General features: G+C 37.0%; 1 protein-coding gene across 11 annotated transcripts in view; it reads left to right on the top strand.

Annotated features, from left to right (window-relative positions):
* NMU (neuromedin U) overlaps positions 1 to 22,260 on the top strand; it is a 121,671-nt gene that overhangs the window by 52,343 nt on the left and 47,068 nt on the right. Inside the window, exon 1 of one of the 11 annotated variants that reach the window (XM_045474009.1) lies at positions 20,850 to 20,862. The exons of the other annotated variants lie outside the window; for them this stretch is intronic. The gene's annotated coding sequence lies outside the window, so the exon portion shown is untranslated. Of the gene's footprint in view, positions 1 to 20,849; positions 20,863 to 22,260 lie in introns of those variants that run through there. 11 annotated transcript variants of the gene reach the window in all.

The following is a 22,260-nucleotide window of genomic DNA, read 5'->3' on the forward strand; positions in this document are numbered from 1 at the left end:
AGCAGGATAGAATTGGGACTGGAAGAGGGCTTTCCGAGAAAGTTTTATTGTTGGGGTGACATTAGGTAGGGAAGTTGGAAAATAGCATTTCAAGTGGAAGAGCATGAACAAAGATTTGAACAAGCTGGGAGTGCTGCTATGGTGAAGGGAGTATTGGGCTGGATTTTGGGGTGTTTGGAGAACAGTGACTGGGATGAGATGGTGAGAGACCTCAAATGTCATGTTAAGGGAAGTTGGCCTCTTTGTGAAGGTGATCGTGAGACGTCAAAGGTTATGAAGCAAAGGAGCACTATCAGATCTTTGCATTAGAAAGTCTTATTTCCAGATATCTACAGAGTAACTATGGGGCTTAAGACTGTTCTTGATGCTCAGTTTACATATATGGGACAGTAGGAGGTAAGTGGTTAAACACGTGGGATGCTTTTGTTTGAATCCCAGCCCCACCATTTGCTAATAGTGTGATAAAAATAACTAACGTTTATTGATTCCACTGCATGCCTGGCGCACATAGCTTTGCTAAGTTCCCCTGTATGTGAGTTCAGACATTACTGAACAGCATCCCTTGTAGGCACCTGCCCCACTTGAAGACCAGGTGGGAGAATGATATGAAGCAATGTCATACAGCCTTACTTTCCTTATACAGTTCTAAGAATTTTGTCCACTGAGAAAGCAGCATTCCTCCTAGACCAGTGCCTTTGGAGAGCTGTCCATTAGTGGAGGTGCTGAAGGAATGAGAAAAAGCTTTTCATTAGCCAAGGCACCTAAGCAGTGTTCTAGGTCTTGAAATCTAGATGATAAAAGAAGCATGAAATTGGAAGTGAGTTCCAGGATCAGAATCTGGAGCAGTGTCTGGTGTGTCTGAATCCAAGGAGCTTCTGCTCTATCATCTATGGAGCTGTCTGTAGACAGCTAGTGAGCAACTAGTAAGTGACCCAGCCCATGCAGAAGATTCACATGGCTTTGATTGTGAAAAGGGCTGCAGAGTTTCCTTCTGGAAGTCCTTACTCCTGAAGCTTCAAGTTCTGGTTCTAAATGTCCCAAATGAATCAGGCATGGCATCTTGAGGGACTATGGAGTGACAAATTATGAAGCTTCTTACCCAGACATCTTATGAAATTTGAAATTTCATTCATTATGAATGTGGGCTGTAGGTACTCATGACAATTTTGGATTTGAACTTGACTTTCAAATTTCTAAAGCAAATAAGATTTGCAAAAAGAGAGGTGCACTGATACAGAGATTTAATTTTTATATATTTATAAGTGGAAATAATTTTGACTTTCTTGGAAAAGCATTGCATGACCATGTTGCTTGCTTGTATGTATCCTTCCTAATTTTGTCCTTTTCACTAAAAACTCTTCCACTCTGAGGCAGTAGAAGAGGTGGAACTCAACTTTCTTAATTAAACATGATGAACTTGAATCTTAAGAAATTTCATGTTCACAAGGAACTGCTGGGCCATTCCCTGGTTTCTTTAAACAATGGGAGAAAACTATCTACCCTTGATTAGGCCATTTATCTATTTTATTGGATGTGTTTATACCAATGTTTCCTTAATTTAGAACAAGGAATAATTTTATTGTTGTATCCTACTTCCTCCACATGGATTCCATGTTTTGAAAGATTTTTCCTACAAGACAAACTGCTTCTATTGAGAAAAAACAATTGTTGGATCATGAGAATTATAGTAAGGGATCCCCAAGAATTTAGAAATATGTAAAATTAAGTTGAAATCAATGCCTAATGGATTGGAGGAAAGAGATCTAAAATGAAGGAGACAAAACTGATACAATTTCAGCCAAAAGCAAATACATTTGCTATCTCATTATGGTGTATAACCCAATTGTAGGTGACTATATAAATTCTGTAATGGAGCCCAATTGGCTAACTCACCATTCATTCTGACTTCTTTTTGTCTCTTCCCACCCTGAAGAGGCTCAGAAATTATGAACTACATTTCTAAGAGTTCCTTGCATCTAAGGATTTGGATGTGAGTTAGATTCTACCATGCAGATGCACTTTCAATACTTGAATTGGAATGGAGATAAGTAGGGAGAGAGGCAGGGTGCAGTTGTGTCCATTGGCTGGAGTGTACTGTACTAGAGAAGCATGGATCAAGCTGCCCAATTTAACAGGCAGCTCCCTGATTGTGTCGGGGCATCAGCTGCCTTGACAGCCCAGTTCCTGTGATGTGCCTTTAGGAAATGACCCAGGAATGATACTGAAGTCTGTTATTTCAGCTCTGCCAACAATTCCATGAGCCACTGAATACCCTGCTTAAACTAGCTAGGGTTGATTCTGTCTCTACAAATGGACTCTGACCTATGCAGTTTTCACTAGGAATATTGAAGTATTGAAAAGAGATCAAGAAAACATGACCACCTTTTTGGATAAATCTAGGCTTTTTCCAGTTTAAAAAAAAAAGAACAAAGTGGAACCCTCATTTAATCAATTTAAAATGTTTAGCACGCACACACAGGGCTAATGCTTATTTCCATATGTATGTAAAAAGTATTTATTTTATATTGGCTTCAAAATCCTTACTCTCACAAGTAAGAAAGTTGGTCATAAATATTTTCTATCTGATGTTCATGCCTCTCTCTTAGAAAGTAAAGAAGTTAATCAGCTAACAGTTTGTGTCTATGTTGATACATTCCCCCCCTCCCCAGGGAATATTAAAGTATTAATTAGGGAATTTTTAAGCTTCAGAATAAAAGCAAAACATGGCAGTATAGAATTAACTGTTGGGAATTTGAAAATAATTTTGAGGTGCTAAGAGTTTGCAAAGAACAATTTAAAAATCTTTAGCTTGATGACAAATGAGTTATTGTTGGGGGGAAACCTTACTACTGATTTGCTGGTGTTAACTAAGTCAGCCTTGTTGGCCAGAATATACATATTTTTCTTGGCTTGCTAAAATAAAAAGATTACAGATCACACTATTTTCTTTAAAGTTAAATCTAATATTTTCCCTTGATTATATGTTCATTGTAGAAAAAAGTTTCTACAAATTACATTATAGAAATACACAATCCCTAATCCTACCATCCATGTATAACTATTGATAATCTCAGTACATATCCTTGTCTCTTTCTTCTGTGTGTACTGTTGGTATCATTTTATACATGCTGGTGTGAAACTGTTCACTTTCTTTTTTTAACAAAACATCAGATTACAAAAATACCTTTGATGTTCACCCAACTTTTAAAAAGGATATTATTTTGCAATTTTGCTTCCTTATGCCATGTAGGTAATAAATAGGATTTAATCTACATGCTGGGGTTGCCTGGGTGGCTCAGTTGGTTAAGCGTCTGACTCTTGATTTCAGCTCAGGTCATGATCTCACTGTTGTAGGATTGGACCCTGAGTCAGGCTCCACACTGGGCTTGGAGGCTGCTTGGGATTCTCTCTCTCTCCCTCTATTGCTCGTTTGTTCGCTCTCTCTCCCAAAATAAGTAAACTTAAAAAAATCTACATGCTGTAGTCCTACTTTTTAAACCTAAACTTTAGCATCTTTTCAAAATAATGTTATAAAACACTGTTATTATTGTTTGTTTTCCTTATAACAGAGTGTAATAAAATTTACTTTTATCTACAGTGAAATTAAATCACTGTTCTTTACTATCCATTTGGTTAACATGTTTATTATTTTAGGTAAAGTCTGAAACATTAAGCAAGTTAGGTACCAACTAAGGAAATAATATTAGCAACTTTTACCATCAGTGAGGTAAGAAACATACTTTGGAATGCCTCCATCCTAAACATATCAGTGATACTAAATTACAAGAATAAAAAAGATTCCAATTATCACCACATAGCATCAGAAACCATCTGACTCTCCCTCTGCCCATCTGGAGAGCATTTTTAAATCCTATGAACAATTAGAAGCAGCCTCAAAGGCCTCTAGATTAAATGCTTCTTACAAAATCTATTTAACAATAGGTGAGCCTATGAGTTTATGCATTAAAAAAATATATTTGTGCATCCTATGGCCTTGCTACTCAAAGTGTGGATTCTGGACCATTAGCATCAGTATTACCTGGGAGCTTTTTAGAAATTTAGAATCTTGGGCTCTACTCTAGATCTTCAAGTCCAAATCTGCATTTTAACAAGATCTCTGACTCATTTGTATGCACATTAAAGTTCTAAAGGCATTGCATTGGGAGGTAAAATATACACTAAAGGAATATTTTTCTCCCATCTAATTGTAGAACTTACAAATGCTCCCCAGATGGGCAAAAGAGAGAATCAGATGGTCTCTTTTCCTTTGCCATATTGATTCTCTATGCAATGAAGTTTACTGTCTTGTGTAGAAGATATCAGACAACCTTGGGTTGAATCCTGCCTTTACCATTTGTACAACCTCTCTGTATCTCAGTCTTCCTACCTGTATAAAAGGAATGATAATAGTATCTCAAACAATTGTGAGGATCAAATGAATTGATACTTTTAAAACTCTTAGAACAATGCTTAGCACATAGTAAGTGTGCTAAGATTCATTAGCAGCATTATCAAAGTCTGAGTTTTGTAAGCCATTATCTTAAAACCTCAAGTCCTACTTTAAGGCTGTTGCGGGTGGAATGGCCCAGAGGCTGGTCAGCTCAGAGAACCTGAGATGGGCAGATTTTTCTGTAACTGAGACCACCATTTAATAGTTTAGTGCCCAAGTGTCATGACCATGGGATTTTAATTACTGACCTTTTATTCCCCCTAACTTCCATTCATTAAAAGCCACAGAAGATTTTTTAGCCAATTCCCTGAAACCTTATTTCTTACTTTGTAAGAAAATAAGCTTTTTGAGTATCATGAGAAGCCACTATTAATATATCTTATTATGTAAATTGATGTCATTGATAGAATCAATTCTGGCACCTCTCCATTCCTCTCTTTACCCCCTGCAAATAACTTAAGTAAAGATGATAGACTGAGTGAAGTGAAAATGGCAGGAACCTGATTCCATCCTTCACCAAATCATCTACAAGAAAGAAATATGCCAGGCCAAGGAATACTTACCAACTGGAGATTTGGTCTCTAACCTTCATATGGAGCCCTAGAGTACTAGGAGGAATCCTATTGCCTAGGTCACAGCTTCTGAAAATATGCAAATAAGTCACCTAAATATCTTGTTAAAATGTGGGTTCTGAGTAGGGGCTGAGATAGCTGGGTATGGCCTGAGATTCTGCATTTCTAACAAGCTCCCAGGTGAAGTCAATGTTGCTGGTCCATGGACCACACTTTGAGTGAGGCCTAGGCTGTAACAGGTTACATCTAAGTAGAGTCAAAAGGATTCTTATCACCTGGGATCTTGGTGTCTGCCTCCAGATGTTCTGACTTAATTGGTTTGGGGTTCATGGATGGAAGGAAGAGTCAAAAAGAGATGATTCTGGGAAAGGTTGGACTTTTTACCCTTCTGCATTAACAGTGAAATTCTCCCTTGGTACTGTAATCTAATAAAATATTCTTGCCCTTGACCCTGATCCAGATTTGAGGCAGAGAGTCAACAAGAGTGGGAACCCTTGAGCTTTTCTCAGTGAATAATAACTGCATGCAGTCGACATGGATGTCAAACCATCTTAATACCACAACCCCAGAGTGTTTTTAAAACATGTTCTTGGGAGAAAACTAGGTTCAGGTATTCAGGAACGCTCATTTGTTTTGACTCTGGCAAAGGGACAACAAACTATGTATTCACTTGGGGGAACTGTGTATATATATATATATATATATATATATATATATATATATATATACTTCTTTTCTTTCAGGACCTTATCCTCTAGATAGGAAATAAAGACTACATGTGTGCATTAAAGGATTAAGTCAGCAGGTTGGGTTGCTCAAACCCTGTACATTCCAAAGAAAGCCTATCTTTATAGGACTGGCCCTGGGCTAGCTCCCGGGTGACAATTTCTGAGCCTTTAGAATATCCCGCCTGTTAAGCATGTTTTTGTATGCCTGAGGCCCTGGATCATGTTGTATCAGTTTGACCTCTGGGGAGTTGGAGTCTGAGTAGTTAAGGTTCATCCTATGAGCATTTCCTGCCTACCCGACTGATTTGCAGTAATAATCCTGGATACCAAGGCTTGAGTGAGTTTCTATATCTGGCAATATTTCATGTGTGTTGTCACATATCATTGTATAGAGTATGAAGCGCATCCCTATGCAACTCCATTAGGAAGAAACACCTGAAAACTTGTGTCTGATTTCTCCTCAGCTTTGTCCCATGCATCATTCTCATTTACTGATTTGAATCTGGATCGTCTCACTGTAGTAACCCATAATCAGTTTTTCTGAGTTCTGTTGAGTCTTTCTTGCAAATCATCAAGCCTGAGTGTAGTCTTAGGAGCCATTGATAAACCATGTAATGGACAAGACTAATCCTGGATCTCCCCATGAGGGAGTTTATTTGGGAAATGATCCAAAAAACAGAAGAGAAAGAAGGAAATAAAGTACATGTTATCAAGCTGATCATCTTTGTAGGTGCCTGTGGCTTGATATTCCTGGGACATTCCGAGGAGCTATAAAATATCTCTCAGAACTGTCTTCCTAAAGCATGGTGGGAGCATTTATCCACACCACTCCCCATCAGTAATACTGTTTTCAGAAGGATATTAGCTCCTTTAAATTGTGAGCATTTAGATTGTAAACTCCTGGGTATGTCTCACCCTGAGGCATCACAGAGGCTCCAGGGCAGAAAGCAAGAAGTAATTGGCAGAGCCTAGGCAGGGTGGTGTCAGAGCTGGGCAAAGCTGGTTGCCATGGTAATGGCTGGAATGAAAGACAACTGAAAGCATGTAAGGCTGAGCACAAGAAATGTTTATTATAGTCCACCCCTTGTATCACAAGATCCATTTGTTGCCCTGCATTAAGTCCAGTCCAGGACCCTCAGGATAGTGGCTGGCCACAATCTCTACAAAAGACTCAGTTCAGGAAGGTTAATGGGACAAACTACAGTCACTACTGTTGCACATAGTCTCAAGGCTATAGCTGATATTTATTATCTATCTCTTCTGTCCATTCTAGATTCCTTTCACCCTAGGCCTGCAATGTAGGCCAGCAAAGTGCAAGCTGTAGGAAGCATCCAGAACATGTAAACGGAAATATATTAAATGTGTTGGATGATTGTTAAAACTCAAACTGATACACTGTCTGGCTCTGCTGGACCCCAGGCATGGGAATGGTTGCTGGTTGTATAAATAATAATTTATTTTGTTATTTGCTGTTACTGAAGGGAATAAGCTGTATCCTCAATGGGTTTTGAGGTGGAAAAAGGAGATTGAAAACTACTGAGCTAGAAAACAACTAATATTTGAAAACTTGATTTAAATTTAAAATTTTCTAGAAAGTAATCTCTTGATTAAATATGTACAACTGATCGTCTGTAATTTATGAGACAAAGAAACATTTTTATGCTTACATGAGAATTATACCCTGTCATTTTCTTAGTATCTGCTGGAATCCTAAGCAGTTTCATAACACTGGTCACTAAGACCCTTAATTTATTACAGTTGTCTAAATATATTAACACAACAAAGTAAAAATGTAATGCCATCCCTATTTAAATAAAATCACCAGAGAGGCTTAGATTTAAGAAAAGCTCAGAAAAAAGAAACACACACACATATACATATACCCATGTATACAAAACAGCATTCTCTATTTCTAGTTGAAGTAATTTCCTATTTAAGAAGTTAAAACTCAGTTTGATGTCTAATATGCATTTATCCAAAAAATTTCATGAAGTCAAGAGTTCAGTCACATTTTCCCTGCCTTATAAATAGATAATGAGGGCAAACCTATTTAAAGAAGTTAAGAAGTATTTATATATATATATATAAAATTATTTATATATATATAAAATTATTTTGTAAAAGTTATTTTATAAAAAAGTACAATGTGAAGGGCACCTGACTGCCTCAGTTAATGGAGCATGTGACTCTTGATCTCAGGGTTGTGAGTTCAAGTTCTGTGTTGGGTGTAGAGTTTACATAAAATAAAATAAAATAAAATAAAATAAAATAAAATAAAATAAGTAAAGTAAAATAAAATCTTAAGGAAAAAATAAGTAGGATAAACTATAGAACTCAACCTTTACCATCATTGTTATTATTGTTATTCTTATTATTATTCATTATTCAGGTCTATAATTCCTTGTCTAAAACCCTTGAACTAGATGTATATCAGTTCAGAATTTTTTAGGTTTTTATTTATTTTTTTATTTTATTTTTATTTTTTGAGGATGTGTGATTTTTATTTAATTTTTTAATTTATTTTTTATTATGAAATTTATTGTCAAATTGGTTTCCATACAACACCCAGTGCTTATCCCAACAGGTGCCCTCCTCAATACCCATCACACACACCCCCTCCCTCCCACCCCCCATCAACCCTCAGTTTGTTCTCAGTTTCTAAGAGTGTCTTATGTTTTGGCTCCCTCCCTCTCTAACCTTTTTTTTCCTTCCCCTACCCCATGGTCTTCTGTTAAGTTTCTCAGGATCCACATAAAAGTGAAAACATATGGTATCTGTCTTTCTCTATATGGCTTATTTCACTTAGCATCACACTCTCCAGTTCCATCCACGTTGCTACAAAGGGCCATATTTCATTCTTTCTCATTGCCACATAGTATTCCATTGTGTATATAAACCACAACTTCTTTATCCATTCATCAGTTGATGGACATTTAGGCTCTTTCCATAATTTGGCTATTGTTAAAAGTGCTGCTATAAATATTGGGGTACAAGTACCCCTCTGTATCAGCACTTCTGTATCCCTTGGGTAAATTCCTAGCAGTGCTATTTCTGGGTCATAGGGTAGATCTATTTTTAATTTTTTGAGGAACCTCCACACTGTTTTCCAGAGCAGCTGCACCAGTTTGCATTCCCACCAACAGCGCAAGAGGATTCCCGTTTCTCCACATCCTCACCAGCATCTATAGTCTCCTGATTTGTTCATTTTAGCCACTCTGACTGGCGTGAGGTGGTACCTGAGTGTGGTTTTGATTTGTATTTCCCTGATGAGGACCCTGATGAGCATCTTTTCATGTACCTGTTGGCCATCTGGATGTCTTCTTTAGAGAAGTGTCTATTCATGTTTTCTGCCCATTTCTTCACTGGATTATTTGTTTTTTGGGTGTGGAGTTTGGTGAGCTCTTTATAGATTTTGGATACTAGCCCTTTGTCTGATTGTCATTTACAAATATCTTTTCCCATTCCATTGGTTGCCTTTTAGTTTTGTTGATTGTTTCCTTTGAAGTGCAGAAGCTTTTTATCTTCAAGAAGTCCCAGTAGTTCATTTTTGCTTTTAATTCCCTTGCCTTTGGGGATGTGTCAAGTAAGAAATTGCTGCAACTGAAGTCAGAGAGGTTGTTTCCTGCTTTCTCCTCTAGGGTTTTGATGGTTTCCTGTCTCACATTCAGGTTCTTTATCCATTTTTAGTTTATTTTTGTGAATGGTGTAAGAAAGTGGTCTAGTTTCATTCTTCTGCATGTCGCTGTCCAGTTCTCCCAGCACCATTTGTTAAAGGGACTGTCTTTTTTCCATTGGATATTATTTCCTGCTTTGTCAAAGATTACTTGGCCATACTTTTGTGGGTCCAATTCTGGAGTCTCTATTCTATTCCATTGGTCTATGTGTCTGTTTTTGTGCCAATATCATGCTGTCTTGATGATTACAGCTTTGTAGTAGAGGCTAAAGTCTGGGATTGTGATGCCTTCTGCTTTGGTCTTCTTCAAAATTACTTTGGCTATTCGGGGCCTTTTGTGGTTCCATATGAATTTTAGGATTGCTTGTTCTAGCTTCGAGAAGAATACTGGTGCAATTTTGATTGGGATTGCACTGAATGTGTAGATAGCTTTGGGTAGTATTGACATTTTGACAATATTTATTCTTCCAATCCATGAGCACAGAATATTTTTCCGTTTCTTTATATCTTCTTCAATTTCCTTCATAAGCTTTCTATAGTTTTCAGCATACAGATCTTTTACATCTTTGGTTAGGTTTATTTCCTAGGTATTTTATGCTTCTTGGTGCAGTTATGAATGGGATCAGTTTCTTTATTTGTCTTTCTGTTGCTTCATTATTAGTGTATAAGAATGCAACTGATTTCTGTACATTGATTTTGTATCCTGCGACTTTGCTGAATTCATGTATCAGTTCTAGCAGACTTTTGGTGGAGTCTGTCGGGTTTTCCATGTATAATATCACGTCATCTGCAAAAGTGAAAGCTTGACTTCATCTTTGCCAATTTTGATGCCTTTGATTTCCTTTTATTGTCTGATTGCTGATGCTAGCACTTCCAACACTATGTTAAACAACAGCGGTGAGAGTGGACATCCCTGTCGTGTTCCTGATCTCAGGGGGAAAGCTCTCAGTTTTTCTCCATTGAGGATGATATTAGCTGTGGGCTTTTCATAAATGGCTTTTATGATGTTTAAGTATGTTCCTTCTATCCCGACTTTCTCGAGGGTTTTTATTAAAAAAGGATGCTAAATTTTGTCAAATGCTTTTTCTGCATGGATTGACAGAATCATGTGGTTCTTATCTTTTATTTTATTAATGTGATGTATCACGCTGCTTGATTTGCGAATGTTGAACCAGCCCTGCAGCCCAGGAATGAATCCCACTTGATCATGGTGAATAATTCTTTTTATATGCTGTTGAGTTCGATTTGCTAGTATCTTATTGAGAATTTTTGCATCCATATTCATCAGGGATATTGGCCTATAGTTCTCTTTTTTTGCTGGGTCTCTGTCTGGTTTAGGAATCAAAGTAATACTGGCTTCATAGAATGAGTCTGGAAATTTTCCTTCCCCTTCTATTTCTTGGAATAGCTTGAGAAGGATAGGTATTATCTCTGCTTTAAACGTCTGGTAGAACTCCCCTGGGAAGCCATCTGGTCCTGGACTCTTACTTGTTGGGAGATTTTTGATAACTGATTCAATTTCTTTGCTGGTTATGGGTCTATTCAAGTTTTCTATTTCTTCCTGTTTGAGTTTTGGAAGTGTGTGGGTGCTTAGGAATTTGTCCATTTCTTCCAGGTTGTCCAGTTTGTTGGCGTATAATTTTTCATAGTATTCCCTGATATTGCTTTATTTCTGAGGGATTGGTTGTAATAATTCCATTGTCATTCATGATTTTATCTATTTGGGTCATCTCCCTTTTCTTTTGAGAAGCCTGGCTAGAGGTTTATCAATTTTGTTTATTTTTTCAAAAAACCAACTCTTGGTTTCATTGATCTGCTCTACAGTTTTTTTAGATTCTATATTGTTTATTTCTGCTCTGATCTTTATTATTTCTCTTCTTCTGCTGGGTTTGGGGTGTCTTTGTTGTTCTGCTTCTATTTCCGTTAGGTGTGCTGTTAGATTTTGTATTTGGGATTTTTCTTGTTTCTTGAGATAGGCCTGGATTGCAATGTATTTTCCTCTCAGGACTGCCTTCGCTGCATCCCAAAGCATTTGGATTGTTGTATTTTCATTTTCATTTGTTTCCATATATTTTTTAATTTCTTCTCTGATTGCCTGGTTGACCTATTTATTCTTTAGTAGGGTGTTCTTTAACCTCCATGCTTTTGGAGGTTTTCCAGACTTTTTCCTGTAGTTGATTTCAAGCTTCATAGCATTGTGGTCTGAAAGTGTGCATGGTATGATCTCAATTCTTTTATACTTATGAAGGGCTGTTTTGTGACCCAGTATGTGATCTATCTTGGAGAATGTTCCATGTTCACTCGAGAAGAAAGTATATTCTGTTGCTTTGGGATGCAGAGTTCTAAATATATCTGTCAATTCCATCTGTTCCAATGTATCATTCAGGGCCCTTGTTTCTTTATTGATCCTGTGTCTAGATGATCTATCCATTGTTGTCAGTGGAGTATTAAAGTCCCCTGCAATTACCACAATCTTATCAATAAGGTTGCTTATGTTTGTGATTAATTGTTTTATATATTTGGGGGCCTCCATGTTTGGTGCATAGATATTTATAATTGTTAGCTCTTCCTGATGGATAGACCCTGTAATTATTATATAATGCCCTTCTTCATATCTTGTTACAGCCTTTAATTTAAAGTCTAGTTTGTCTGATATAAGTATGGCTACTCCAGCTTTCTTTTGACTTCCATAGCATGATAGATAGTTCTCCATCCCCTCACTTTCAATCTGAATGTGTCCTCAGGTCTAAAATGAGTCTCTTGTAGACAGAAGATAGATGGGTCTTGTTTTTTAATCCATTCTGGTAACCCATGTCTTTTGGTTGGAGTGGTTAGTCCATTTGCATTCAGTGTTATTATTGAAAGATATGGGTTTAGAGTCATTGTGATGTCTGTAGGTTTCATGCTTGTAGTGATGTCTCTGGTACTTTGTGGTCCTTGCAACATTTTACTCACAGAATCCCCCTTAGGATCTCTTGTAGGGCTGGTTTAGTGGTGATGAATTCCTTCATCACCTTTTTGTTTGTTTGGGAAGACCTTTATCTCTCTTTCTATTCTGAATGACAGACTTGCTGGATAAAGGATTCTTGGCTGCATATTTTTTCTGTTCATCACATTGACGATTTCCTGTCATTCCTCTGGCCTGCCAAGTTTCAGTAGATAAGGCTGTCACTAGTCTTATGGGTCTCCCTTTGTATGTTAGAGCATGTTTATCCCTAGCTGCTTTCACAATTTTCTCTTTATCCTTGTATTTTGCCAGTGTCACTATATGTTGTGAAGAAAATTGATTTGAGGTACGTCTGAAGGGAGTTCTTTGTGCCTCTTGGATTTCAATGCCTTTTTCCTTCCCCAGATCAGGGAAGTTCTCAACTATGACTTGTTCAAGTACACCTTCAGCCCCTTTCTCTCTCTCTTCCTCTTCTGGAATTCCTATTATACAGACATTATTGTGTTTCATCACATCACTTAGTTCTCTAATTCTCCCCTCATACTCCTGGATTTTTTTTATCTCTTTCTCAGCTTCCTCTTTTTCCATAATTTTATCTTCTAATTCACCTATTCTCTCCCCTGCCTCTTCAATCCAAGCTGTGGTCGCCTCCATTTTATTTTGCACCTCATTTATAGCATTTTTTAGCCCCTCCTGACTATTTCTTAGTCCCTTGATCTCTGTAGCAATAGATTCTCTGCTGTCATCTATACTTTTTTCAAGCCCAGTGATTAGTTTTATGACTATTATTCTAAATTCTTGCTCTGTTATATTGCTTAAATCGTTTTTGACCAATTTGTTAGCTGTCGCTACTTCCTGGCGTTTCTTTTGAGGAGAATTCTTCCATTTCGTCATTTTGGATAGTCCCTGGGGTGGCACGGAACTACAGGGCACTTCTCCTGTGCTGTCTGGAGTAACTTGTGTTGGTGGGCACGGCCACAGTCAGACCTGATGCCTGTCCCCAGCCCGCCGTTGGGGCCACAGTCAGACTGATGTGTACCTTATCCTCCCCTGTCCCAGGGGCAGGACTCACTGTGGAGTGGTGTGGCCCCCGTCTGGTCTACTTGCACACTGCCAGGCTTGTGGTGCTGCTTTGATGGGATCTGGCATATTAGCCGAGGTGGATCCACAGGCTAATAGGGGTGGGAGGGACAGGCTTAGCTCTCTTTGCCTCCCTTTGCCCCTGCAGGAGGGGCCCTGCAGCACCAGGAGGGAGACAGACCCTTTGGAAGGATGGATCCACAGAAGCACTGTGTTGGGTGTTTGCCTGGTGCAAGCAAGTTCGGTGACAGGAACTGGTTCCCTTTGGGATTTTGACTGTGGGATGGGAGAAGGAGATGGCGCTTGCCAGTGCCTTTGTTTCCTGCAGAGCTGAGCTCTGTCTTCCGGGGCTCAACAACTCTCCCTCCCATTGTCCTCTAGCCCTCCCACTCTCTGAGCAGAGCTGTTGACTTTTAACATTCCAGATGTTAAGTCCCGCTGGCTGTCAGAACTCATGCTGTCTGGCCCCTCCGCCCTTGCAAGTCAGACTCGGGGGCTCTGCCTTGCCGGGCAGGCTGCCCCTCCACCGCCTCGGCTCCCTCCAGCCAGTCCATGTAGCGGCACACCACCTCTCCATCCTTCCTACCCTCTTCCCTGGGCCTCTTGTCTACGCTTGGCTCTGGAGAGTCTCTTCTGCTAGTCTTCTGGCAGTTCTGGGTTATTTAGGCAGATGTGGGTGGAATCTAAGTGATCAGCAGGATGAGGTGAGCCCAGTGTCCTCCTATGCCGCCATCTTCCCTCAGCACCTTATCTTTTTTAGGTTTTTAAAAGTAATACCACATGTTTACAATGTATTACAAAACAACTGCCATTTGGTCTGGGAAAGAATCCTGCAATGAATAAATAAATATTTACACCACAAAATGTTGGAAATTCACACTAAATGGTGTAAATGATATAAATAAATGGCTATGAGTAGTCTTTACATTTCAGGCCAAATTTTGCTACCAAATTAATTTAGCTTATGTCAGGTTTCACTGCCAAATGAGTTATGAAAACTATCTTGAGGCTTTTTGGATTTTAAAATTGTAGTTATGAGTTTGTGGACTCTTATTATTTTCATTTTATAGCTCAAGCTTGTATTAAAAAGGGCAAATATCACCCATGCCCAGAATGTTTGCTCAGTGTCAGTGCTGAAAGGCCCCACATATGGTGGAAAGGAAATGTTTTCTTCTTAGACAGATCTGGTTTGAATCAGATTAGAGAAAGTCACCTACCTTCCCTGAACTTCACTTTTCTCATCTATAAAATAGGTATAGTAATTCTGCAGACCCTTGACATTCCACAGGATGGATTTTTGAGATCTTATAAAAACTAAAAACTTGTGAATCTCACTAGATAAAATAATTCCCTCACAAAATTTAATATGTTTTTAGTGAACCCAGTTACTTATCTACTAGCTAATCTGTTGCCACTTACAAGTAGTGAGACTGTCTAAATAGAGCTTATAAAAAATGAATATTCAAAAAGCAGTTGGAACAAATTACCATTGTTGGTTTGTTTCACTGTCTCACATCTCTTAATCACTTATGTGGAGACATGCTTTATTCTTTATATGCAGCTGAATCTTGCCTTGGGCATGACACATCCGTGAGAAAAGTCCAAATACAAGAATAAAATATGAAGCTTAGCTAGGACTTTTGATGTCATGAAAAAACAGTGTTTTTGAAGGTCTCTACTTGAAAAAAAAATCTATGGAAAGTTTTGAAAAGAGTAGTCATTAAATGTAGTAATTCAATAATTTGAACTTAAAATTTTCCCAAGATATTGAGGAAAATAGTAAATAATTTTTAGATAATGGCTACTGAAACAAGGGAAAGTTAAATACTTAAATCTGCAGAAAACTCATTCATAAAGCAAACTTTTAAAAACTTAACATTTGGGGGCATCTGAGGGCCTCAGTGATTGAGTGTCCAACTCCTAATCTCATCTCAGTTCAGGTCTTAATCTCAGGGTTGTGAGGCTCCATGCCAGGCCTGAAGCTTACTTAAAGAATAAATAATTAAACAACTAAATGAGAACTTAAAATTTTCATGTCTAAGTTATTTGTATTTTTTGTACAAAAAAGGCACTTAGAAATAGACATGTCACTGGTGTTGTTATTTTTAATATAATGCATGACAGGCACGTAATTTCAGGTACTTTTGAGATATTTAAGAGTCCTTCATTTAAGGAGTTACAGGATTTGGGGACTGTCTAGAGCCATTTACATTTACCATAATCACTTAAAATTCAGCCAAGCTTAAGTTCAGTTCATGAATCTAGAGTTGTACAGGATAAAGTTAAATAGTTAGGAGGCCCGGAGAATGTCATTTTTGGTATATAAGATTCAAAAAGGAGTCAAGTGAATTTTAAGATTTTGCAATTAATAACGAAAAAAGCAGCACTTCAATTCTATTTCAGACCTAGGGAATTAAAATGACTCTCATGAAATCATATCCTCATGAAGTAGAAAGTCACAGAATTAATCAATCAAACCCTGGGAAGAAAAGAGACATTATCCACTTGATATCTTTATAAGTTTGAAATGAGTACTCTGTGTGCCTGGAAATGAAAGTCTGGCTGTCAAACATACTAAGAGGCGACAGGACCCTTCTCTGTCCCAAGAGAATGTTAATAATTCTTAGAGATGATACTTAGAATGAATTATTTTCTCTGAGCTGTCCTCTGACATAATAAGAAAGATCAGTTATCTTGTATGACTAGGTCTAGATGATATCCTTTTTGGACTGTCCTTACTGTGGTTTTTAAAATTGGCAACCATTATAGATGAGAATGCTAATAGTTGGCAGTTGTGGTATGACTAATAAATATAAAAACTAACTTCTAACAAATAATAACAAAAACAATACTTTAGAAGTCTGTATCCAAAGATAATGTTTCTTTCTCATTTACTCATCTATTATGTGAGCAAGTTATTTAGTCTCCTTAAGAGATTGAAAATACTGCTAATGATTTAATAAAATTTGATTACAATGTCTTTACATAGTTTTCCATATTCCTGAGATAATCAAAGTGCTCAGAGGAAAAGAAAAGTTGAGTTGTTTATGAATTCTATTTTCTCTCTGGTAGATTCCCCATTTTTCTTAAATGGTACAACTGATACCATCAAAATCTCATAAGAATTAGTCTGGGGGCACCTGAGTGGCTCAGTCAATTAAGCCTCCGACTTCAGCTCAGGTCATGATTTCACTGTCCGTGAGTTTGAGCCCCAAGTCAGGCTCTGTGCTGGCAGCTCAGAACCTGGAGCCTGCTTCAGATTCTGTGTCTCCCTCTCTGTCTGCCCCTTCTGCACTCCCACTCTGTCTCTCTTTCTCTCTCTCAAAAATAAAATAAAAACATTAGAAAAAAGAATTAATTTGTATCAGAATTACCTGAGTTAGTAAATAAAAAAAAAAAAAAAGCTCTAAATGGCTAACATTTCCCCACTTTTAAGACTTATTTCTCTCTGGGATAATCAAATATTAGTGAGTTTAACAATGATATTATCTACTACAAGAAGGATGGTGTTTTTGTTTGCTTGTTTTTATACCACACGCATCAAGGATAGTTTTTAAGGAGAAATTGTGTATAAGACATTGATACTTTATTATCTTTTAGGGCTGTGAGGCAGTTATTTGCTAAGTAATACCTAAGAAAGAGATTATAGTTGTGCCATAATGAAATACAATGGCTGGTTCAACAGCTTAAATATTTGGTTCATTAAAAAAAAAGTACACATACATTTTTTCAACTCTTAACATTTTTTCCATTTTATAATGAATATTTCAAGCACACAGGATTAGAGAAAAAGTTCAATGAGCACTCAGATATTCATTTCCCAGCTACAAAACCATCAACTCATGGCCTCTTGTTTCATCTAACTCAACCTTAATTCTGTCCCTCCCACCAACTGGATTATTATGAATTAAATTCCAGATAGTATTTAATTTCATTTATAAAAATATCTAAATATCTCTAAAATATAAGCACATTAAAAAACATATAACTCCAATGCCATTATCATCTTCAAGAATAATAATTTTAGGGAAGCTAAAACAAAGAAAGATTGATACCAAAAGCTGGTGAGCATATGGAGAACTAGAACTTTCATACATTGATGTTAGGATTATAAAATAGCATAATGACTTTGCACCCTCTTATAAAGTTAAATATATATCTACACTATAACCTAGCAAATTCATTCCCAGGAATTTACCCCCAAGGAAACAAAAACATATATGTACAAAAAAACTTGTGCAAATTCATAAGGTCTCAAACTCGAAACCATTCAACTATCCATAAACAGAAGAATAATTTTTTTAGAAAGTAGAATATTCATACAATATAATGCTACTGAGAAACAAATAGGAATGAAATACTAATATATGCAACAATATTGTTGGAGTTCAACAACGTTTTGATATATGCCCATTAGAATAGCTGTAATCAAAAAGACAATAACAAATGTTGGCAAGGATATGAAAAAACTAAAATCCTCATACATTGCTCGTGGGAATGTAAAATTATGTACCACTTTGGAGAATAGTTTGACTTTTTTTTTAATGTTTAATTTATTTTGAGAGAGAGGGGGAGAGTAGAGTTGGGGAGAGGGGCAGAGAGAGAGGAGAGAGAGAATCCCCTCACAAACCATGAGATCATGACCTGAGCCAAAATCCAATTGGGCACTTAACCAACTTAGCCACCCAGGTGCCCCAGTTTGACTGTTTCTTAAAAAGTGAAACATAAATATATCATATGATGCAGTAATTCATCTTCTACTTATCTACTCAAGATAAATGAAAACATAAGTGAAAACAAAGTCTCAAGTGTAAGTGTTCATAGCGGCATTTTTCCTGCTAGTCAAAAAATAGAAACAACCCCAAATACTCATCAACAAATGAATGGATTGAAGAAATGAATGGATAAACAAAATAAGGTATGTCCACACAATGGAGTATTATCTAGCCAAAAAGGGAATGAGGTACAGATCTATGCTATTATATTAATGAAACTCAAAAATATTGTGCTAAGTGAAAGAAGCCAGACCCAAAGGACCACATAGTGTATGATTCAATTTACATTTTTTGGATTTTCGAGAAAAGGCAGATGTGTAAGATGGAAAATAGATCAGTAGTTGCCTGTATCAGGTGTGGGTATGGGAATTATATGAAAATGAGCATGAAGGATCTTATTCAGCTGATGAAAATATACTAAAACTAGATTATGTAATTGCACATCTAGGAAAATTTACTAAAAGTCATTCAACTGTATACTCAGAGTGGGTGAATGTAATGATACGTAAAACAAGTCATATACAGAAGAGTATTTTCATGTACGTTCTTTTCACACGAAGTCTAAGAATAGGCAAAATTAATCAATGGTGCCAGAAGTGAGAAATTGGGTGCCCCAAGGTAAGAGTGGGGGATTATTGTCTGCAAAGGAATAGGAGGAAACTTTATGGGGTGATGAGAATGTCCTACATCTACATCTACATCTACATCTACATCTACATCTACATCTACATCTACATGTTGTTTTGGGTGGTAGATATCCAAATTGTTAAAGGAGATACAATTGTTAAAATTTGACATACTGAACACTTGAGATCTATGTGTTTTGTTGTAAGTAAATTATATATTCACTAAAAATATAATAATAATTCCTTAATACTACCAAATATTCAGTTCTGAGCCCCCTTATTGTTTATTTATATGTAAGTGATTTGGGGGTGCCTGGGTGGTTCAGTTGGTCGAGCGTCTGACTTTGTCTCAGGTCATGATCTCGTAGTCCGTGAATTCAAGCCCCGCATCAGGCTCTGTGCTGACAGCTCAGAGCCTGGAGCCTCCTTCAGATTCTGTGTCTCCTTCTCTCTCTGCCCCCACCCCTCTGCTCTCTGTCTCTGTCTCTGTCTCTCTCTCTCTCTCAATAAGTAAATAAATAAATAAATAAACATTAAAAAAGTTTATATGTAAGTGATTTGTTTAAATTGTTTTCTAAACAGGGGTGCCTGGGTGGCTCAGTTGGTTGAGCATCCAACTTCAGCTCAGGTCATGATCTCACAGCTTGTGAGTTCGAGCCCCACGTCAGGCTCTGACAGCTCAGAGCCTGAAGCCTGCTTCAGATTCTGTGCCTCCCTCTCTCTCTGCCCCAGCCCACTCACATTCTGTCTCTGTCTCTCTCAAAAATAAATAAACATTAAATTGGTATTTAAACAAATTCCACACATTGCCCTTAATTGGTATGTCTCTCAAGTCTTTTTTTTTTTTTTGCCTCAAAAAAAACCTAACAAAACTGATTTATTGGTAGTGTGTTTTGCACATGCATTTCATTTACTCTGTCTTTAGTACCTTTCTGAGAAATAATTTATGTATATAATAAAATGCAAAGTATTCAGCATATAGCTTGATGATCTTATAATATGTACATGTATTTCCAATTATAAGAATAATTTAACCACATTGCACAATACATGAAAGTGAGAGAAAATAAAGGAAAAACAACCACAATCACCATTTTGGTGTATTTTATGCGACTGCCTCTTCTTCAGTGAAATAATATATGTAAAATACATTATCTAGTATTAGTGTTTGTATTCGTATTCGTATTCCACAGGCATATAATCCTGAGGAAATGGTCAAATTTGTAGCTATAAATCTTAGTAATACAACCATATTGCATTTTGAAGCCCCAAGCATACCATCTGATTCTACTCTATCATGGTCATGCCTAAGACGTAATTAGGAAAAGCATACACATGTGAGCAGGAGCTTTTGTGTACTATCACTTGTCTTCTGAGGGATTGACTTCTTTCTCTAGGGTATATGCAAACCTGCTCAAATTTTCCTGAGGATTGCAAAAATCTTTGTGTTGGTTTCACGGGGAAAGATACTGAATTATTCCACACACAGATCCATACTCACTTTCCAGTAATTTTCCAGTTAACAGAAAGATTGTACAGGTCTCTCCTTTGACATTTTCAGGTTGTAAACTGAGTATGTTTTCTTGAAAATGAAGTCATGTCCCAGCATATGTTTTGATCTACTCTTGTTGCAAGCTGACTTACTCCATGGGAGGGTTTTTTGAAAACAGTTTCCATGTACCACTTGAGGCATTGATCTTTTTGCAATCTCATTAACGCCCATGTAAATGCCAGGTCTTGCGGAGGAAGAAGAAACTATGTTAAATAATGGGAACCTTGAGGTTTGGGTATTACTTTTACAAGCAGCAATTTTTCCTGGTTTGGAAAAGGTCAGAGAATTTCTAAGTGTGCTCTTGTGGGCGGGGTGGGTTAGGACACTGCTGTTCCTTTTCCTGAAATGTAATGAGATGCAATTGATCTGTCAACAAAAATGACTTTCAGAGGCTACAAATACAATAAAATCAAATCAACACAAACCAGATTATCCTAAAGTGACTTTTGAATAAAAGTGGTTATCCTACTTTCTAAATAGCTTTGAAAATAATACCAAAAGGATGAAAACACAATCAAAGGTAACTTAATGTTCTTAAAGTTTATGAGAGCCTTTTCAAAAAATGGTGCAGGAGCAATTGGACATCCATCCATCCATCCATCCAACTGGACAAAACCTTGACTTAAACCTTACACCTTATGTAAAATTTAACTTAAAATTAATCACAGACTCAAATATAAAATATAAAACTACAAAAGTTTTAGGAAAAAACATAGGAGAAATATTCAGAACTTAGAGCTAAATGAAAACTTCCTTTCAGATGTGATACCAAAAGCATGATCCATAAAAGGAAAAATGTGATAAGTTGGACCTCATCAAAATTAAAACAAAATTAAAATTCTGTGGGGTGCCTGGCTGGCACCAGTAGAGCATGCAACTCTTGACTTTGAGGCTGTGAGTTCAAGCCCCATGTGTGGCATGGAGTTTACTTAAAATAAAAATTTTTTTTAAAAATTAAAACTTTTCCTCCATGAAAGGTCTTGTGAAGAGGATGGAAAGCCAAGCTACAGACTGAAAGGAAATATTTATGAATTACATATTCAACATAAGACCATGTATCTAGAATATATAAAGAACTTTTAAAACCCAACAGTAAAAAAAAAAAAATCTAACTGGAAAAATGGACAAAAGACATGAACACACATTTCATTGAATAAGATATACAGATGGCAAATAGACAAATGAAAAGATGTTCAACATCAATAGCTATTAGGGAGGTGTACGTTAAAACCACAAGAAGATATCGCTATACACCCATTAGAAATAAAAGCTAAAATAAAAGATATTGATAACACTAAATACTAGAAAAGATACAGAGAAACTATCACTCATTGCTCATGGGAAAGTAATATGGTACAGCCACTTTAGAAAATAGTTTGTTAATCTCTTACAAAAATTAAAGAAACGCTTAACAATTCTTGGGCATTCCAGAGAAGTGAAAAGTTATGTCAACACAAAAACTTGCACACAAATGTTCATAGCAGCTTTATTCATAATAATCCTAAACTGGATGTCCTTCAACAGTTGAATGGTTAAATAGAATATCATAAAAGGAACAAACTAATGATATATACACAGCTTGGATGGATCTCAAGGAAATTATTGTGTTTAAAAGATGCCATTATCCAAAGTAACATGCTATATAATTCCAATTATGTAACATGTTTAAAATAACAATATAGAGGATGAACAGATGGTTGCAAGGGTTCACAATGAGACTAAGGGGTGGGTATGGCTATAAAAGGGTAGCACAGGGAGGCTTGTGGTGATGGAATTGTTCCGTTTCGATTCTGGTGGTGGTTAGATGAGTCCATGTCAAACTGGCAATATCTGAATAAACCCTATGGATTGTACTAA

This window comes from Leopardus geoffroyi, chromosome B1 (genome assembly GCF_018350155.1).
Source record: "Leopardus geoffroyi isolate Oge1 chromosome B1, O.geoffroyi_Oge1_pat1.0, whole genome shotgun sequence".
Classification (NCBI taxonomy): Eukaryota; Metazoa; Chordata; class Mammalia; order Carnivora; family Felidae; genus Leopardus; species Leopardus geoffroyi.